The following is a 14,276-nucleotide window of genomic DNA, read 5'->3' as shown; positions in this document are numbered from 1 at the left end:
CCACCTTGCGAGGGTTCACTCTCTTTAAAGACAGCCAAACATCGGCCTCTGAGACAGAGATCACAGGATGATCAGGTTCAGCAGGAATCTCCACAGCTGTAGTTGTGTTCTCCCTTTCAAAGCATGCATGCAAGAAAGCGTTGACTTCATCTGGTAGTGAAGCATCGCTGCCATTCATACGATTGAGTTTTGCTTTGTAGGAAGTAATGTCTTGCAAACTCTGCCACAGTTGCCATGCATCCGATGTTGTCTCCAACCTCATTCAAAATTGTCTCTTTGCCCCTGAAACAGCCCTCCACAAATCATATCTGGTACATGCCTGGGTTGTCAGACTTGAATGCCACAGATCTAGCCTTCAGCAGATGACGTACCTCCTGGTTCATCCATGGCTTTTGGCTTTGGAATGTACAGTAAGTCTTTGTAGACACACACTCATCCACACTGGTTTTAATGAAGTCGGTAACAACTGCAGCATACTCATCCAGGTTCGAAGATTAATCCCTGAATACAGTCCAGTCCACCAATTCAAAGACGTCCTGTAGACACTCCTGTGCTTCCCTTGTCTATACCTTCTTGGTCCTCACTGTTGGTGCTGCAGTCTTCAGTCTCTGTCTATACTCAGGGAGTAGAAGTACAGCTTGGTGATCTGACTTCCTGAGGTGAGAGTGTGGAATAGCTTGGTAGGCATTCTTGATGGAGGTGTAGCGATGGTCCAGTGTGTTGCTTCCTCTGGTATTGCAAGAGATCTGTTGATGGTAATTGTTTAGTGATTTTTTTCAGACTGGCCTGGTTAAAATCTCCCAAAATGATGGTGAAGGCATTAGGGTGTGCTGTTTCGTGCATGTTGATCCCATTGCTCAGATCATCTAAAGCCTGCTTGACATTGGCCTGAGGTGGAATGTAAACTGCTACCAGACTGATCCCAGAGAATTCCCGCAGTAGGTAAAAAGGACGGCACTTTACTGCTAGATATTCCAGGTCTGGTGAGCAGAATTGGGAAAGCACTGATATATTTGTGTACCAAGAAGAGTTGACCATGAGATGTACTCCTCAACCTCTGCTTTTAAGAGACTCTATAGATCTACCCTGACGGTGTATAGTAAACCCATTGATCTGGATTGCTGCATCCGGTATGGAAGGAGTTAACCAGGATTCCATGAAACAAAGAAGACACACGGTCCTAATGTCCCTCTGATTCAGCACCCTAGCTCTGAGATCATTGATTTTATTCACTAGAGACTGCACATTCACCAGCAAGATAGTCGGTATAGGGGTTTAAAACTCCATTTCCTTAAACACATTTGTAACTCTGCTCTACACCTGCGCTTCCTCCGAGGTGTCCTAAGTTGGCGTTTCTGACCACGATCAGTGTTGTTTCTATTGGTTTTAAGCAGCGATAGTTCTTTTAAACGCATTAAGACGTCTTTGTTGACTGTACTAACCTTGGAAACAGTTGTGCTTTTTAGCTGTATCAGGCCGAAGTGGGAATATTTACTTGTATCCATTGAGAGTGCTGCTGCTACTCGAGCTGCACCTAAGCGCCCCGGAATCTGTGGAATTCATTGCCATAGACGGCTATGGAGGCTGAGTCATTGAGTACATTCAAAGTGAAGGTTGACAGGTTCTTGATTAATATTAGGGAGCAAAGGTTACGGGGTGGAAGCAGGAGAATAAGGTTGAGACGGATAATAAATCAGCCAGGCAGAATGGGAGATAAGACTCAAATAGCCTAATTCTGCTCCTATGCTTTATGGTCTTAATGTCTTATGATAATCTGCTTCTTTGCTATGTTGACATTAAGTGAGTGATTGTTGTTATGGCATCACTCAACTAATTTTTCAATCTTTGATTTGGCCTAAGACAGTGGTGTCATCAGCAAACTTAAATATGGCTTTGGAGCTATGCTTAGCCTCATGATCGTAAGTGTAAAGTGAGTACAGCAGATGGTTAAGCACACAGCCTTGTGGTGCACCTGCGTTGATGGAAGTGGTGGAGGAGATATTGCCAAACTGAGCTGACCGTGGTCTGCAAGTGAGAGAATCCAGTTGCACAAGTAGATATTGAAGACTAGATCTTGAAGTGTATTGATTGGTTTGGAGAGGATGATAGTACTGAAAGCTGAGCTGTAGTCAATAAAGAACATCCTGATGTATGCATCCTTATTGTCCAGATGTTCCAGGGTTGAGTGAAGAGCCAATGAAAGGATGTGGACTACAAATTACAACTGGAAATAGAAAAGGCTTGTTAGAAGGGCAGTGTTATGATAATTGTGGGGGATTTTAACATGCGAGTGGATTGGGAAAATCAGGTCAGCACTGGGTCTCAAGAGAGAGAATTTGTAGAATGTCTGCGAGGTGACTTTTTAGAACAGCTTGTTGTTGAGCCCACTAGGGGATCGGCTGTACTGGATTGGGTATTGTGTAATGAACTGGAGGTGATTAGAGAGATTGAGGTGAAGGAACCCTTAGGAGGCAGTGATCATAACATGATTGAGTTCACTGTGAAATTAGAAGAAGAGAAGCCGAAATCTGATGTGTCGGTATTTCAGTAGAGTAAAGGAAATTACAGTGGCATGAGAGAGGAACTGGCCAAAGTTGACTGAAAAGGGACGCTGGCGGGAAAGGTGGCAGAGCAGCAGTGGCTGGAGCTTATGCGAGAAGTGAGGAAGGTGCAAGACAGGTATATTCCAAAAAGAAATTTTCGAGTGGAAAAAGGATGCAACCGTGGTTGACAAGAGAAGTCAAAGCCAAAGTTAAAGCAAAGGAGAGGGCATAAAAGGAAGCACAGAGGAATTAGTGGGAAGACAGAGGATTGGGAAGTTTTTAAAAGCTTACAAAAGGAAACCAAGAAGGTCATTAAGAGGGAAAAGATTAACTATGAAAGGAAGCTAGCAAATAATATCAAAGAGGATACTAAAAGCTTTTTCAAGTATATAAAGAGTAAAAGACAGGTGAGAGTAGATATAGGACCGATAGAAAATGATGCTGGAGAAATTGTAATGGGAGATAAGGAGCTGGCAGAGGAACTGAACGAGTATTTTGCATCAGTCTTCACTGAGGAAGACATCAGCAGTATACCGGACACTCAAGGGTGGCAGGGAAGAGAAGTGTGCGCAGTCACAATTACGATAGAGAAAGTACTCAGGAAGCTGATAGTCTAAAGGTAGATAAATCTTCCGGACCAGATGAAATGCACCCACGTGTCCTGAAGGAAGTAGCTGTGGAGATTGCGGAGGCATTAGAGATGATTTTTCAAAAGTCGATAGATTCTGACATTGTTCCGGAGGACTGGAAGATTGCAAATGTCACTCCGCTATTTAAGAAGGGGGCAAGGAAGCAAAAAGGAAGTTATAGACCTGTTAGCTTGACATTGGTGGTTGGGAAGTTGTTGGAGTCGATTGTCAAGGATGAGGTTACAGAGTACCTGGAGGCATATGACAAGATAGGCAGAACTCAGCATGGATTCCTTAAAGGAAAATCCTGCCTGACAAACCTATTACAATTTTTTGAGGAAATTACCAGTAGGCTAGAAAAGGGAGATGCAGTGGATGTTGTATATTTGGATTTTCAGAAGGCCTTTGACAAGGTGCCACACATGAGGCTACTTAACAAGATAAGAGCCCATGCAATTACAGGACAGTTACATACGTGGATAGAGCATTGGCTGATTGGCAGGAAGCAGAGAGTGGGAATAAAGGGATCCTATTCTGGTTGGCTGCCGGTTACCAGTGGTTTTCCACAGGGGTCCGTGTTGGAGCCGCTTCTTTTTACATTGTACATCAACGATTTGGATTATGGAATAGATGGCTTTGTGGCTAAGTTTGCTGATGATACGAAGATAGGTGGAGGGGCCGGTAGTGCTGAGGAAACGGAGAGTCTGCAGAGAGACTTGGATAGATTGGAAGAATGGGCAGAGAAGTGGCAAATGAAGTACAATGTTGGAAAGTGTATGATCATGCACTTTGGCAGAAAAAATAAACAGGCAGACTATTATTTAAATGGGGAAAGAATTCAAAGTTCTGAGATGCAATGGGACTTGGGAGTCCCCGTACATGATACCCTTAAAGTTAACCTCCAGATTGAGTCAGTAGTGAAGAAGGCGAATGCAATGTTGGCATTCATTTCTAGAGGAATAGAGTATAGGAGCAGGGATGTGATGTTGAGGCTCTATAAGGCGCTTGTGAGACCTCACTTGGAGTACTGTGGGCAGTTTTGGTCTCCTTATTTAAGAAAGGATGTGCTGATGTTGGAGAGGGTACAGAGAAGATTCACTAGAATGATTCCGGGAATGAGAGGGTTAACATATGAGGGACGTTTGTCCGCTCTTGGACTGTATTCCTTGGAGTTTAGAAGAATGTGGGGAGACCTCATAGAAACATTTCTTATGTTGAAAGGCATGGACAGAGTGGATGTGGCAAAGTTGTTTCCCATGATGGGGGAGTCTAGTACGAGAGGGCATAACTTAAGGATTGAAGGGTGCCCATTCAGAACAGAAATGCGAAGAAATTTTTTTAGTCAGAGGGTGGTGAATCTATGGAATTTGTTGCCACAAGCAGCAGTGGGGGCCAAGTTATTGGGTGTATTTATGGCAGAGATTGATAGATATCTGAGTAGCCAGGACATCAAAGGTTATGGTGAGAAGGCATGGGAGTGGGACTAAATGGGAGAATGGATCAGCTATGATAAAGTGGCGGAGCAGGCTCAATGGGCCGAATGGCCAACTTCTGCTCCTTTGTCTTATGGTCTTATGGAAATGTCATCTGCTGTTGACCTGTTGTGATGGGAGGCAAATGCACTGTACAAATACAGTAAAATGCATCATGTACATTAACAACCAACACACCTGAAGGTGTAATTGTGGCAGCCTGCAAGTGTCCTCATGCATTCTGGAACCAACATAGTATGCCCACAATGCTTAGCAGAACAACACAGAACACAACAAGCAACAAAACAATAAAAGCAATCAAGTCTTGTTCCTCCCACACAAATACACTGTCCTTTAATCCCAAGACAGTCCATATTCTTTGGCCTCCAGGCTCCAGCAGACTGAGATTTGGACTTGAATTCAGGTATGAAAAAATTGCCTCACTTGGCTTTGTGTGTTAGCAAGTAGAAGTCTGGTTGATAATCTTCACCAATTTGGTGTCCTTGCATAGCTGAGATTGAATTGCTAGTCAAGCTTTCAACTCATCTATGGACATTCTCACAATCCCAAACATCTGGAGTTTACAACTTTCAGCAAGTCAATTAGACTATTCAGTCACCCTGTAATTAAAAGATAGTCTGAATAAATTCAGGTTTTCAGCACTTTCATTTATATGCTGACAATCAACTTTCCTTTGAGTAACAGCATTAATTAAAAGCACAATGCACAGTTTCTGCAACATTTTGTGTGTTTCATCCAACGCTGTCTCAAAACAAAGTATCTTCTTGTTCCCGCCCTCCCTCTGTAAAAGTATAAAATTAATGCTGCTTGATCGAACGATGTTCAACATTTGATGTGTGTCTCTCCACCGGAGGATGGAGAGCCCATCTGTGTACCTGCAGATGGTTGGTAATTTAACTAGGCACACTTGAAGAAATATACATGGGTATATAACTGCCACTTACTCGATTACATCTGTAGGCTGTGCAATGAGCTATAAAAGATTGGGTTCCTAATGCTTGAAGGAGGAAGAAAACTCATTTGGAATGTCATCATATCTGCTTCTGTTTCAACCAGCTTGCAATTTAAGATGTTCTAACAAACATTAAGTCAACAGAAATAGCTTTTGAATTTAAAGGCATGCACATACTTGTGGAGAATTGATTAGGATTCATTCTGTTTTGTATGCCTCACCTTAAAATGGTAGCCATGTAGAAGATCCAACAGCATGGACTAGAATACAAAAACAATGATCTAATGCTGAGGTTTCATAAGGCATTGGTCAGGCTGCATTTGGACAATTTGAGCAGTTTTGGGCCTCTTATCTGAGAAATTTTATAAATCTGCATTTTACATATTATTTAATAGGAGCGTACAGAACAATAAACTTTTCATTGACTGAAACATATCTTGTTGTTCTACCTGCATCATCTTAGCACCAGTCAATTGTACTAATATAGATAGCTGCTCAGGATGTTCGAGTAAGATCTGACCTTGCACATTCATCTCATATGCAGCATAAGGAGGAATGGTTGTCACAGAAAGGTAGCCTAGAAATGACTTCATTGCTTCTGTTAGCTTTCCTGACTAATTTGTGATATTCTTTAAGGACATTTCTAACTGATCCTTAAATCTCTTTGTTCATGTGGGTGCTTTGTCATGTTGGTTTTACTCAAAAATTGATTTATGCTAAATTGTTCATCTCATTATATTGAGAGGAGAAGATGGTGGCACGGCGCAACGCACAGCAGCCACTCCAGTGATGAATATCTGTTATCTGTCAAGTAAGGTGCCATGCACAATCCTGATTTGATGGAGACAGACGTGAGAGCACGGAGGAACATCTGGTGAAACCTCTGAAATACCTGTTTCGCTGCTGCTATTACTGTGTGATCCGGAATCTCCAGAGGGGAAGGCCCCGAGTCCTTGGCTTTGCTTGTTGCTCGGCGGCTGGGGCGGGGTTGAAGCGCTTGGCAGAGATGGTGCTCGGTGCTTGGTGTTAGAGGGCTGGTCGAAGGCTCGAAGTTTTCGGACGGACTCAAAGTCGGCTGTGGTCGGGTGCTTCCAGGGTACTGCATCGGCAAGTTTACGGCGCTGGAGGTTCATGGCAGGGAAAGTTTCTCCCTTCTATCGTCTGCGTGAGATGATGGGCTATCGGGACTTTAAGACTTTTTTTTTACTGTGCCCATGGTCTGCTCTTTATAAAATTATGGTAATGCTTTGCACTTTTGTAACTATATGTTATACTTATACTTTATACTTTATTGTCGCCAAACAATTGATACTAGAACGTACAATCATCACAGTGATATTTGATTCTGTGCTTCCCACTCCCTGGATTACAAATCGATAGTAAATATTAAAAATTTAAATTGTAAATCATAAATAGAAAATAGAAAAATGGAAAGTAAGGTAGTGCAAAAAAACCGAGAGGCAGGTCCAGCTATTTGGAGGGTACGGCCCAGATCCGGGTCAGGATCCGTTCAGCAGTCTTATCACAGTTGGAAAGAAACTGTTCCCAAATCTGGCCATATGAGTCTTCAAGCTCCTGAGCCTTCTCCCGGAGGGAAGAGGGACGAAAAGTGTATTGGCTGGGTGGGTCGTGTCCTTGATTATCCTGGCAGCACTACTCTGACAGCATGCGGTGTAAAGTGAGTCCAGGGACGGAAGATTGGTTTGTTTGATGTGCTGCACCATGTTCACGATCTTCTGCAGCTTCTTTCGGTCTTGGACAGGACAACTTCCATACCAGGTTGTGATGCACCCTAGAAGAATGCTTTCTATGGTGCATCTATAAAAATTAGTGAAGGTTTTAGGGGACAGGCCAAGTCTCTTTAGTTTTCTCAGGAAGTAAAGGCGCTGGTGGGCCTTCTTGGCAATGGACTCTGCTTGGTTGGTAGAAGTCAAGTCATTTGTGATCTTGACCCCGAGAAACTTAAAGCTTTTGACCTGTTCCACTTGCGCACCACCGATGTAAATTGGGTCATGAGGTCCGCTACTCCTTCCGAAGTCAACAACCAATTCTTTCGTCTTGCTGACATTGAGGGATAGGTTATTGTCTTCACACCATGCCACCAGGTTCTTAATTTCCTCTCTGTACTCAAACTCATGCAGGTTTTGTCAGTTTTAGTCTTGGTCTGTCCTGTGTTTCTGTGATACCATACTGGAGGAACATTGTATCGTTTCTTAATGCATGCATTTCTAAATGACAATAAACGAGGACTGAGTGTCCTCATAATCTAATCTATTGTTGAAAATCAGAATCAGGTTGATTGTCACTGACATATATTGTGAAATTTGTTGTTCTGTGGCAGCAGTACAATGCAATAAATAAAAAAAGTTACTCTAAGTTACAATAAAAATATATATAAACAAGCTATTCCTAAAAAATTGAGTGCGGACCTTCAAACCCCTGTACCTCCTCCCTGGTGGAGGGGGTATGTCCTGGATTGTGGGAGTCCTAAATAATGGATTCCAGCTTTTTGAGGCATTGCCTTTTGAAGATGTCCTCAGTGATGGGAAGGCTAGTGCCCATGATGGATCTTGCTGAGTTTACAACCCTCTGCATCTTTTTCTGTACCTGTCTATTGACCTCTCCATACTAGATGGTGGTGCAGCTGGTCATAATGTTCTCCACAGTACATCTGTCAAAATTTGTTCTAGTCTTTGTTGTCATTAATTGCTCAATCCACATTTCCTTTTCCTTTTGTGTCTCTGCTCTCTGTGGTACATCTATGGCCTTGGAAGTAGCTGCTTCTATTCCAGACTAATATTATTAGGTATTTGTGATCTGAATAAAGGAGCATGAAATCCAGCAAGAACCAACTCCTTGTGTGAGATATAAAATCCTCAAGATTTCAATTTCCTTTAGTTAATTGTAATGCTCAGGAGAGAAGCAGATTCACCTCTAAACATACACAAACACCTGAATGGATTGACTTAATGTGTAAAGTCCAGATTTATTTTTAATTTACTTTGCCATAATTCAAACACAGGAGCTATGAACTATTTAAGCATTTGCACCATGAATATTGACCTCCAACACTTAACAAATGAGTTCAAACCAGTATCAACTAATGCATAGAGGAAAAATAGAGTGGTGGTGGGTGGGTGGTGCTAGGCGGAGGTGGGACATTGAGAATTGTCTCTTTAAAAGTATGTTACAAGGAGTATTAAATCACCTGTTATTACTTTTCTTTCAAGAAGAATGATTTTTATTTGTTTCAGCTGTTGTTTAATTAACTTAAACTTCAAACTAGGGGCCTTTAATATTATCATGGAAAAGGATAGAATCAGAGAGGACAGGAAAATTTTTAATTGGGGAAGGGCAAATTATGAGGCTATAAGTCTAGAGCTTGTGGGTGTGAATTGGGATGATGTTTTTGCAGGGAAATGTACTACGGACATGTGGTCGATGTTTAGAGATCTCTTGCAGGATGTTAGGGATTTTCGATCCATCAGATGGACCACACGGCATCTTCGGGCAAGACGAGGGGAGGTGGTGTCTGCCTACTGATTAACACTGGGTGGTGCTCGGACCCAGTGGCACTGACAAGCTCCTGCAGCCCAGACCTGGAGCACCCACTGGTGAACTGGGACACTGGGACACTGGTGAAGTGTCGTCCCCACTATCTGCCACAGGAATACACCTCAGTCATACTGACAGTGGTCTACATTCCTCCCCAGTCAGATGTGGAGTGTGCTCCAAACATACTGTATGCCAACATCAGTGAACTTAAGACCAGGTATCTGGAGGCTTTGCTCATTACAGCCAGGGACTTTAACCAGGCCAACCTTAGAAAGGCGCTGCCAAAGTTATACCAACATATCTCCTGCCCCACTAGAAGCCCGAATATATTTGACCACTGCTACACAGCAGTCAAGGGTGCCTACCGTTCCGTCCCACGACCTCACTTCGGAAAATCGGACCATCAGGCTGTACTCCTCCTCCCGGCTTACAAACAGAAACTGAAGCCGGAGGTCACAGTGTCAAAAGTAGTGTCACGTTGGATGGAGGAAACGGATGAGGTCCTCCATGACTGCTTTGAATTGGTGGACTGGTTAGTATTCAAGGACTTGGCAGCTAACCTCGATGAGTATGTCTCAACTGTCACGGACTTTATTTGGAAATGCACGGAGGACTGTGTGTCTCGCAAGACAATCCGGGTATTCCCTAACCAGAAACCTTGGATGAATTATGAGGTCAAGTCCCTTTTAAAGGCTAGAGCTGTGGCTTTTAGGTCCGGGGATACCAGTCGCTACACGGAATCCAGGCGTGAACTCCGGAAAGCCATCGAGGGTGCCAAGAGGCAATCTCGAGCCAAGTTGGAAGCCCAGGCTAACCAAAGGGATGCCAGTAGACTATGACAGGGTCTAAATGAGATCACTGGGCGCAAAGAAAAGGCTGGGAATATCAGTAACTGTGGTGCTTCTCTTCCTGACGAACTTAACGTATTCTACGCAAGATTCGAACAGAAGAGAAGCGTCCCGCTCTCTCCAGATGAACCGGACCTGGTGGCATCGAGATTCATCGTCACTGAGGAGGACATTAGAAGGGCCTTCCTGAAGATAAATCTAAGGAAGGCGATGGTCCCAGATGGCATCCCAGGACTGTTCTCTGGGCCTGTGCAAGCGAGCCAGCTGGAGTGTTTGCTGATATCTTCAACTGCTCCTTGCTTCAGTCTAAGATCCCTTCATGTTTTAAGAAGGCAGTGATAATCCCAGTGCCGAAGACGAGCAAGGTGGTATGCCTGAATGACTACCGACCTGTGGCTCTGACATCAATTGCTATGAAGTTCTTCGAGAAATTGGTTATGGCACACATCAACTACAGCCTACCAGTCAACCTCGACGCTTTGCAATTCGCCTACCAGAGCAACAGGTCAATGGCAAATGCCATCTCTCTGGCCCTACATTCCTCCTTAGAACACCTGGAGAATAAAGATGCATATGTAAGGCTCCTTTTCATCGACTACAGCTCTGCCTTTAATACCATCATTCCAAATAAACTGATTCCTAAGCTCAGCTCTGGAACCTGGGCCTTAGCACTCACATCTGCAGCTGGATCTTCAACTTCCTCACAGACAGGACCCAGGCTGTAAAAATAGGGGACAAGCTCTCCTCTACAATCACTCTGAGCACCGGTACCCCACAAGGCTGTGTACTCAGCCCCCTGCTGTACTCACTGTACACCCATGATTGTGTAGCCAAGTTTCCATCAAACTCTCACCAGATAGAAAAACTGAGTAAAGAGGTGAGGGATCTATGACTATATCAGGCTGTGGAAATGGTATATGTTGCCACAATATTACTAATACAGTACACACATCTGGCAGAAGCATTGATAAACTGTTGCTCTTTAACAATTTCAGTTTGGCCAGCATCGTCTGTATGTTATGAAGTGAGCAGTTAGGTATCCACCTGTAATTTACCATGAGTTCCACAAGCAAGAATTTCCTTTTTTCTGTTTTCACCACCACCTTGGCAGAAAATCAAAGGTCACTGGAAATCCCATCATTCATGCTTTGGCTTGAATGATTACAATGGAAGTTAGACATTATTTTCTTGAGCCATACAAGCTTCAGTGAGGAACTGGGCAGTCAAAGTGGCTTAAAAAAGTCACATCTGGTAATGAAACATGGAAAGTTATTGTGTTAATCTTCAGGCTTGTCCTGGAGTCTCTAGGAATTGAAATGTAAAGTGTTGTGCTGACTACTATGCTACCATGCCATCTCAAGGGAAATAAGACAATCATAATCAGAATCAGGTTTATTATTACTGATATATATTGTGAACTTTGTTGTTTTGCAGGGTAATGACTTCAAAATGACTATAGATTACAATATAAATGAGAAATATGGTGGCAGGATGGAAGTGTCACCTGGTTCAGATATGGCCCAAGTGCAGAGCGAGAGTAACTGAAGCGGGTTGATATTTCACAGATTTTAATGCAAACAGTGTTAAAGGGAAAAGAGAACAATAAATGCCAGGCCAAGCAGGGCCACTAACTAAAGCACTCAAATGGAAGACGAAGCCTACACTGCAGCTGAAAAGAATAACTAAGAATAAAACAAACACCACTAGTCTTCAGAGTCAGTTGACTTGACAGTCCAATTTCTCAGGCAAGGCAGAATGCAGATAACGAAGCGTAGCTATGTCCAAAGCTCGACAAAACTACGACGGGATGAATAGAGTTAAATACTATCACAATGAAATAATAATTAGGGGGCATGTGCATATTCACAAGCGCAATTGCTGGATTTGCTACGCTGCCGAATCTGTGGTCATGACAGGAAGAAGCTGTTCTTCAAATGTCAAATGTGGGACTTCAGGATCCTGCAACTCCACTCCAATGGTAGCATTGCAAAGAAGGCATGTCCTAGATCATCAATGTCTTTAATGATGAATGTCTCCTTCTTGAGGCACCACCTTTAGAAAATGTCTGATTCTGGGAAGGTTATGCCCATAATGCAGCTGGATGAGATTACAACCCTTTTCAGCTATGGGCATTGGAACCTTTGTACCAGACAGTAATGCAAATAGTCTGAATGCTCTCTGCAGAAATTTGCTAGAATCTTTGGTGACATATCACATCTGCTCAAACTCTTAATGGGCTCAGGATTGATCCTCTGATCTGTTGAAACCCAGGAACTTGCCTGTGCTCACCCTTTTCTCTATGGATCCCTCAGTGATGACTGGTGTGTGCTCTCCCAACTTCCCCTTCCTGAAGTCCACAATCAATTCCTTGATCTTACTGGTGTTGTATGATGTTGTTGTGCAGTATCACTCAACCTGCCAATCTATCTCAGTCCTGTATGTGCCCTCATTACCATCTGATATTCTGCCAACAACATTGGCAATTTTATGCTTGTTGTTTCTGTGCCTAGCCACATGGCCATGAATCTAGAGAGACAGAAAATATGGGTAAACCTACAGCTAGGGGTAGCCCAATCAGGACACAATCTTCTCCATCCAGTTGTCAGGTATTGCTTGACAATTGGCCTTATGATTGGAAGTTGGAGCCTGAAGTTTGGTCTGATGTCTGATATTATATTGAGACCCATGAATGCAGCTGGAGTGGAAAAAGGGGTGAAGTACAAACTGTTAAGACGATAAGCAGAGTGATTTTGATTCCCTTTCTGTTTTGTTTGCAAGTTGGCACCATGAAGCAATACCCACCTTCCACTCATCAACTTGCCTTTGTTTATTTTTTTTTAGAGATACATATAAACACAGAAACATAGGAAACCTACAGCACAATACAGGCCCTTCAGCCCACAAAGCTGTGCCAAACATGTCCTTACTTTAGAAATTACCTAGGGTTACCCATAGCCCCTTATTTTTCTAAGCTCCATGTACCTATCCAGGAGTCTCTTAAAAGACCCTATCGTATCTGCCTCCACCACCATCACTGGCAGCCCATTCCATGCCCTCACCACTCTTTGCATAAAAAACTTACCCCTGACATCTTACCTACTCTGTACCATCTTTGTACCTACTTCCAAGCACCTTAAAACTGATACAGCATGGTAACAGGCCTTCTGTTCCAATGGGCCTGTTCCATCCAATTACACCCATGTCACCAAATATTCTACTAACCAGTGCATCTTTAGAATGTGGGAGGAAACCAGTGCACCCAGAAGAAACCCACGCAGTTATAGAGAGGACATACAAACTCCTTACAGACAGCAACAGAATTGAACCCGGGTTGCTGATGCGCTAATCACCACACTACAGTGCTGCCCAATTTCAGCAGCACTTTTCATAGCCTGTTATCCTGGTAAATGCAAGTGAAAAAATGTGCTGCTCGAGTGCAGGGAGAGGAGATCTGTTGAGGTAGTTAAGGCCCAATACCCAATCCTGGCCATTAGCTGTCAATACTTGATTACACCCACCTAATACTGGCAGAGGCAGCCATTTTCAGTGGCATTTAAAGAGATCAGCTGCAGTCAGGAAAATATGGTGAATACTGCAAGACCTTTGTAGCATGGTTGTTTGTAAATTAGATCATAAGATCTTGGAGCCTAAAATTAGACCATCTGACCTATTATGGTGCTCTGGCATTCAATCATAGCTGATTATTATCTCTCTCAACCTCAGTTTCCTGCCTTCTCCCCATAACCTTTGATACCTTGACTAATCAATAACTTATCAACTTTTGCTTTAAATATATTCAATGACTTGGCTTTCACAGCCATCCATGGCAATGAATTCCACAGATTCACCACTTCCTTGCTAAAGAAATGCCACATCATTTCTGTTCTCAAGGGATGTCTTCCTATTCTAAGGCTGTGCCTTCTGGTCCCAGACACCCCCACTATAGGAAACATCCTCTCAACTTCCACTCTATCTAGGCCTTTCAATATTTGATAAGTTTCAATGATAACTCCCTTTATTTTCTTAAACTCAAGTGAGTTTGGGTCCAGAGCCATCAAACATTCCTCAAATATTAATCCTTTCTTTCATGGGATCATTCTCATGAACCTTCTCTGGACCCTCTCAAATGCCAGTACATCCTTTCTTAGATAAGGCGCCCAAAACTGCTCACAATACTCCATGTGCAGTCTAGTATTAGAGTCATAATTGCTTGTATGTTGATCTTAATGCTGTAGAGTAGGGGTTGCCAACCTGTC

This window comes from Mobula birostris, chromosome 9 (assembly GCF_030028105.1).
Source record: "Mobula birostris isolate sMobBir1 chromosome 9, sMobBir1.hap1, whole genome shotgun sequence".
NCBI lineage: Eukaryota > Metazoa > Chordata > Chondrichthyes > Myliobatiformes > Myliobatidae > Mobula > Mobula birostris.
Note: the sequence above shows the minus strand (reverse complement) of the source record.